The sequence below is a fragment of the Petaurus breviceps genome, unplaced genomic scaffold, assembly GCF_028583685.1.
Source record: "Petaurus breviceps papuanus isolate PSGF00001 unplaced genomic scaffold, PetGlider_PUasm1.0 91041, whole genome shotgun sequence".
NCBI classification, from domain to species: domain Eukaryota; kingdom Metazoa; phylum Chordata; class Mammalia; order Diprotodontia; family Petauridae; genus Petaurus; species Petaurus breviceps.
The window spans coordinates 20,048,667-20,055,937 of NW_027187400.1; the positions used below are offsets into that span (position 1 = coordinate 20,048,667).

Here is a 7,271-nt window from a genome sequence, read left to right on the forward strand (position 1 = left end):
ATAAAGATAAAAGATCATATTTGCCTGTGTTTTACAATTCACAATATTCTTCACTCACAAGAACCTTAATCCTATGTATTCATCATCTCCTCCTCCCCGACCCCCCGCTCTCCTTTCCCTTCTAAACTTTGCTTTTTCTGATGAGGACATCTTCCTCCCAGTCACTCAGGTTTGTAATTTCCAAGTTATCCACATCAGAATGTGAGTTCCCTGAGAACGGTGATTGGTTTTGCATTTCTTTGTTTCTCTAGATCATAGCACAGCACCTGGCATAAACTTAATATATTCTTGTTGATAGATTGATTGCTTTTTGTTATTTGAAGCGCATTTTATTTTTTCCAATTACATTTTTAACGTTCATTTTTCTTCATTTTGAGTTCCAAATTTTCTCCCTCCCTTTTCTCCTCCTTCCATAGTTTTGTATGTTTTGTTTATCATTCGTGCCACAGATGAAGAAACTGAAACTCAGAAAAGAAGGGACTTGCCTAGGGTCACACAGCAGGAAAGGGACTTGAAGTTAGATCTCTTGAGGCCATGCACGATGCTCTTTCTTCCCCAGCATACTATTTCTAGACAGGTGGAGGAGAAAGCACAGAGGGTCAGCACTCACTCACCTAATTTCCAAGAGGCTGGGCAGCCTGAAGGAAAGAGTGTTGGGTTTGAAGTTAGAAGAGACCTGAGTTTAAATTGAAAAAGAAAGAGTTGATAAAAAAAAATACAGTGGGCTAGTCACTTGGTAAAAGTAGGGGATAAGCAGAGTGTGAACTTCACTGATACCCTGGGGGTAATGAGAGAATTAAAGAAAAGGCCCTGGAATATTGGGTGGTCTTGGGCAGATGGAGAAGCAAGACAGTACAGTGGAAAGCACACTGGCTTGGCCTGCAACAGAGGACCTTGGTTCACTGTCTGCCTCAATCATTTAACTAGCTGTGTGACCTCAGGCAAGCCTCTTAGCCTCTCTGGGCCTCATCTATAAAATAAATGGGTTGTGTTAGTGGGCCTCTGAGAGCACTTTTAAGCTCTAAATTCCTGACCATATGATCTTATGAGCTTATGGGAAGACAAGGACTAGTGTCCATAAGTTCACTGAGGTCCCAGATGCATTGGGGCTTTTTGAAGCAACACATCCTTCTTTCCAAATTTGACAGGAGTGCAAAGAAGCAGACCGCCATGAGATTTTCCTCAGTCCTTGGGAAGAGGATTGAATCAGGAGCCTCCTGCAAATGCTCAGAAAGAAGAAAAAATCCCCCTGGCTTAAAAGGAAAACATTCCCAGATTGGGGGGATGATGTGTGGCCCTGGCTTTCTCCTTTTACATGTAAAGACAATAAGCGATACACAATCATTGAACATGCTACTGGTATAAACACAGGCTGGCCAGTTCTCTGCAGAACCTTGCTTTGGGGAGGACTGGACTTTTATGTGATGCTCTCTGGTGACATTCAACAAAATGTTCCATCAAAGTGGCCTCCATCACTGTACAGACCCGCTCTGCCGACGTGCCTGGAATGCCAGCAACGATAAATTGCATTACTGGAGGATTAGACGGAGGATAATGCATAATCACAGGGTGATTATAAGGCCCTAATTCCATCAAGGGAGGCCAGGGATGCATTGTTCGAACCCTAGCACAGGCTTGCAGCTTTAGAATCATTGCCTGGCATGGGGTCTTGCTTCTTCTCTCAGGAGCAGGGAAACAAGATCTATTTATTTCCATCTAGTCCCTCTTAATTAATGCATTTGTGGACGTTAACTTCCCCCTAACCAGGAGCCCTTAACCTTTCTTTCTGGTGCCATGACTCCTGGGAAGTCTGGAGAACCCTTTCTTAGAAGGGTGCTTTTAAATGCATGAAATAAAATATATAGGATTACAAAGGAAGGCAATGTAGCTATTAAAATATTTGCAAAAATTTGTAAAACACTAGACAATAATAAAACATAACAATATATTATTTTAAAATAATAAAATATTAAAATAATTTTATAAAGCAAGTTCAGGGACCCTAGGCTAAGAAGCAGGCAGCTAGGTAGGGAGCACATAGAGCACTGGGCCTGGAGTCAGGAAGAACTGAGTTCAAATCTGGATTAAGACATTTACTAGCTGGGTGATTCTGGGCAAGTCACTTCACTCTGCCTCAGTTTCCTCATCTGTAAAATGAGATGGAGAAAGAAATGGCAAACACCTCTGGTATCTTTGCCAAGAAAACCCCAAATGGGGTCAGGAAGAGTCAGACATGAGTGAAAAATGACTCAACAATAAGAGGTCTTAAGAGCTCCTGTTCTTAGGCCTCTATTCATTTCTCACCTTGGGAATATCTCTGTTTCCTTGATACATGCACATCTCTGCTTATTATTGAATTTACATGCATGGGATTTAAGGATGCATTGTCATATAGCACAGTGAACACTGGCTCTTAGGCTTCATATACAATGTGTGTGTGTGCGTGTGTGTGTGTGTAAGACAGAGACAGGGGATAGGGGAGAGAGAGACAGAGAGAGAGACAGAGACAGAGAGACAGACACAGAGAGACAGAGGGAGAAAGACGGAGAGGCAGAGACAGACAGAAGAGAGAGAGACAGAGAGAAAGGGAGAGAGACAGAGAGAGAGAGGGAGAGAGAGAAAGAGACAGAGACAGAGAGAAAGAGAGAGGGGGAGAGAGAGAGAGGGAGGGAGAGAGAGAGAAAGGGAGAGGGGGGGTGAGAGAGAGGGAGAGGAAGAAAGAGGGAGAGAGTGATCTTGGGCTAGTCTCTTTACCTGTCTAGGCCTCATTTCCCTCATCTGTGAGATGATGTCACTGGACAAAGTGACCTGTGAGGTTTCTTACCTTTCCACATCTAAGATCCTGTGACAGTGACCTCAGTGGAGGCCACATCACCCTGAAGACCTTGGAAAAGATCACTGATGGGGGCTCTTATGAATTAAAGTAAATACAGCAAAGCAGAATATGGGGTACAATTTATATGATGACCACAGTAACATAGGGGCAAATACCATTGAAAGACTCCCAAAGCTGGCTGAGCACATGACCAGTTGTGACTTCAGAAGACTGAGAGTGAAGCACGTCAGAAAGGCGGGAGCCTCTAGTCGGGGATTCATCTTCAGACATGGACAATGGATTCACTTATTTGCTTCTGTTTTGGTTTTTGCTTAACTCCTTCTTTGATATTATATGAAGGATTTGGGAAGGAGGAGTCATTGGGAAGCAATATTGATTTTAAAAAGAGCATAAATAAAACATTTTAAAATTAATACATCTATCTGTATACATAGATTAATCAGTCAATTAAGAAGTATTTATTAGGCACTTGCTGTGTGCCAGACATGCTGAGGGTACCATCTCGACTCACAGGGAGCTCACATCCTAATGAGAGAAAGGGGAAGGGGAAGGGAACAAGGTCTCATTAAGTACCAACTTTGTGCCTAGGACTGTGCTAAGTATTTGCAAATATTATCTCATTCGTGATCCTCGAAACAACCCTGTGAGGTAGGGGCTATATTATTATTCCTATTTTATAATTGAGGAAACTGAGTCAGCCAAAGGTTAAATGGTTTGCCCAGTCACATAGCTAATAAATGTCTGAGCCTGAATCTAAACTCAGGTCTTCTATCATCTAGACAAGTACCTACAATAATGTTTACAGCATAAAACTGACAAACACATACACATGTATACATAATGAATATATACACACATCTTTATACTTATGTGTGCACAGATATTTTATAGCACATGAAATATAAAAATATATACATATGTGTTATATAGTTTATTTATATTTTTAAATGATGATATATTTCTATATCATACATATATCCCCATATTGTGTATAGATATACAATACATGTGTGCATATATGTGTATATACATATATGTGTATATACACACACACATTCACACACATATAAAATTAAAAAGTGATTAGAGAAGGGGTGTAGTACTCATCAGAGTGAATATCAGAAGTTCCATACAGAAAAGGCTCCTTGAGCTTCATCTTCAAGGAGAAGGGAGATCCCACGAGGAAGAGGGGTGGAGGGGGGCAGCATGCCAGACACAGGAGACAGCCAGTGCAGAAGCAGAGACAGGAGAGATGGAGAGCCGTGGGCGAGGAAGAGAGATCTGGCCTCAGACACTGGACAAGTCACTTAGCTTCTATTTTCTCCAATGCACTGGAGAAGGAAATGGCAAACCACTCCAGCATGGTCACCAAGAAAACCCCACAGACAGCACTAGCATGCTACCAACCTTGGGCGCACAGAGTTGGACACAACTGAAGAACAGCAAGGCATAGCAGTCTACATCTGTGGAGAGACAAAGCAGACTGCTGAAACCCCAGACCTGTGGGGAATTTCAGTAGGATTCGGGAGGGAACTTTCAGCAATGAAATAAGACTACTCTTGGAAGCCTCCATTCCCAGAAGTCCGCACGGCTTTAAGATTTGTGGACAGATCTGCACCACATGGCCCTCACCTCCTGACTAATTGCTGGCTCCAGCTTGCAAACTTGAGAATCTGAAGTTAATTCCCCATAAAAGTTTTTTTCACAAAAGTTAAATAACTTTAGGAAGTGAATAAAACACATTTTGGTTAATGTGGCCAAGAGATTATGATCTTGCCTGCAGAGGCTCCTTTTGGGAAGGATTTCCCCATCTGGGCAGGCCCTAGACCAAGAAACATAGATGAGAGAGGGAGAGGGAAGGAGAGATGGAGAGAGGGAGGGAGAGAGAGAGAGAGAGAGAGAGAGAGAGAGGAGAGAGAGAGGAGAGAGGAATGAGAAGGAGGGAGAGAGAGAGACAGAGAATGACAGAGACAGCCAGAGAATATTTGGATTCCCAGAGTCAGTAAGGTGAGATGATGCCTGGGGCAAATTCAGGAGAAGAAGAGTGTCAGGGCTGAGGAGTCTAGGGAAGTGATGGGACTTGGGAGCCTAGAGATTAGTCTCACTGGAGGCACATTAGTACCATGAGGGGACCCATCCCCTAAAGACTCCCATGACTTACAGTTTGTGTCCCAGGCTTCTTGGGGCCCCTAAGGAAAGATACAAGAAGGCAGGAAGGTTATGGACTCTGGGGAGGAGGTGGGACTCCTCCCATCCCCACCCAACCACATCAGTGCCCTAGAATAAGGTTCCTTCCCCTTCTGGCTCATTATGACTTTGCTTATTTTAATCTTTTTTTCTTTTTTTTTCCCTCAGACTAACTCTCCAAGAGATACAAGCTAAGCTGAGCAATGTGATCAGAGGCTTAATGTTGTCTTAGGGAATAAAAGATTGGCTTGTGATTTATTGGTGTGTTGTCCTTTGTTCTTCATTCTTTAAGAAGACCAATGACATCAGGAAGATGTCTTGCAGGTGAATTGGATTTAATTGAGGAAAGTCTGTGCAAAGTCACCAGCCTCAATCTCTGCTTCAGAGACATCTGGGTTCAGTGGCAAGACAAAGGCTGGGACGATTGGAGGTGAGCCCAGACACAGTGGGAGACCTTGGCCTTTTTAAGCTAAGGTCTTTCATAGGTCTCAGTTTGTCTGATCCAATTCCCATTTAAGGCTAGGTAAGAAATTAGGCAAAGAATGGTCTCTTTTCCCTAGTTTAAAAAAAAAAGGTCTATCTGGGAGGGGAAGACCTTCATGGTTTCTGACCAAAAGAGGAATAATTGCTATTTGCACTCACTCTGAGTCATCAGGACCCAAACAATGACCAAGTGAGACTTGGACTGGAACATATTGTTGGCCAATCAAAAGAGAGATTTATTGGTAGAGGGAACTATTGGATAAGGAAATTTCTTTTATCAATACTATTCTGTACGGCTTTGCAGTTCAGTGTTAGAGAATTGCCTTGGGCAAGAGAGGTTGGTTTGCCCAGAGTCACCCAGCCAGGAAATGTGAGAGGCTGGGCATGTACCCAGATCTTCATGATTCTGAGGGCAGCACTTGGTCTATTGGCCACCATTTAGTCTTCATTTAATAAGAGGTAAGTACCACAAATGAGGATGTGCCCTACCGTGGGTAGATCTGAGATACTGAATTAAGTTTGGGGTACCAAAATTTAGGAAGAACATTAGTGCACATGATAGAGAGATAGATAAATGGATAGAGGAAAGGAAAGAAGGAAGGAAGGAAGGAAGGAAGGAAGGAAGGAAGGAAGGAAGGAAGGAAGGAAGGAAGGAGGGAGAAAGGTACACATTGTTCTCAGTAGTTCTCAAACTTTTTGGTGTTAGGACTCTTTTAACTCTTCGAAGTTACTGAGAAATTCTCCCTCCAAAGAGACTTTGTTCATGTATGTTCTATCAATATATTCTGCATTCAAAATTAAAACATCTTGGCATTATTATAAAAATTACTTTAACCTTGTAGACCCCCTGAAAAAGACTTGGAGATTTCCAGGAGTGCCCAGATCACACTTTGAGAACCTTAGACCAGATTATCCAAATGTAATGTGCATTTAGTAAGTTCCACAGGGCTGGATGGCTTCTGAGGTCCCTTGTGACTCTGAAATTCTATGATTCTATAACTCAAACCAACCCCAGACTCCTTGTCCATCACCTCGACTTCTAAAAAGGGCAGGATGATACAATGGGGAGCATGTGTACTAGAGAAGCAAATTGAATATCATTTTTTAATGACTGTATGAAGGTGATGCCTCTGACCCATCCTCAGTACAGCAAGAACAGTATTATATGTGAGGGATGTATTTCTATGACCATGGAACAAAGCAGAGATAATTCAGTCTTATCCATCAGACCTCAGTCAAACTTTCCAGACCTGGGACACGTTATTCTTTTCCATACATGTTATGGTCTAGCCAGACTGGTCTACTTGCTGTCTCTGACAAATGACATTCATCTCTCATCTCTCTGACTTTTCAAAGACAGTCTTCTATGCCTGGAATGTCCTTTTCCTCACCTCTAGCTCTTAGAATCTCTAGCTTCCTTCAAAGCTTAGCTCAAGGTCCACATGCAGCATGGTCCCTTTCCTGAACTCCCTCCCCCACTTCTTCCCTCCCTTCCTCCCTCTACAAACTACTAGTGATACTAAGACCATCCTGAAATTATCTTATGTTCATCTTTTATTTACTTGAATGCATTTTCTATCTATTTATCTCTGTGTATATTGTTTTCTCCCACTAGGAGACAAGCTCCTTGAGGATGGTCATTAAGTTGATGAGTATTTTATTAAGCACCTACTATGAGCCAGGAGACAAGTTCCTTGAGGATTGTCAGTCCTACTATGTGCCAGGCACTGTGCTAAATGCTGGACAGGCTTGGTTTCCTTTCTGA

At 42.5% G+C, this 7,271-nt stretch overlaps 1 long non-coding RNA gene across 1 annotated transcript; it reads right to left on the reverse strand.

Annotated features, from left to right (window-relative positions):
- Positions 1-307: 307 nt before the first annotated feature.
- LOC138154029 (uncharacterized) lies at positions 308-4,321 on the reverse strand. The gene is made up of 2 exons (XR_011166537.1): positions 4,244-4,321; positions 308-569 (listed from the first exon to the last, which is right to left on the reverse strand). It is a non-coding gene; the product is annotated as an uncharacterized lncRNA (long non-coding RNA).
- Positions 4,322-7,271: the final 2,950 nt, after the last annotated feature.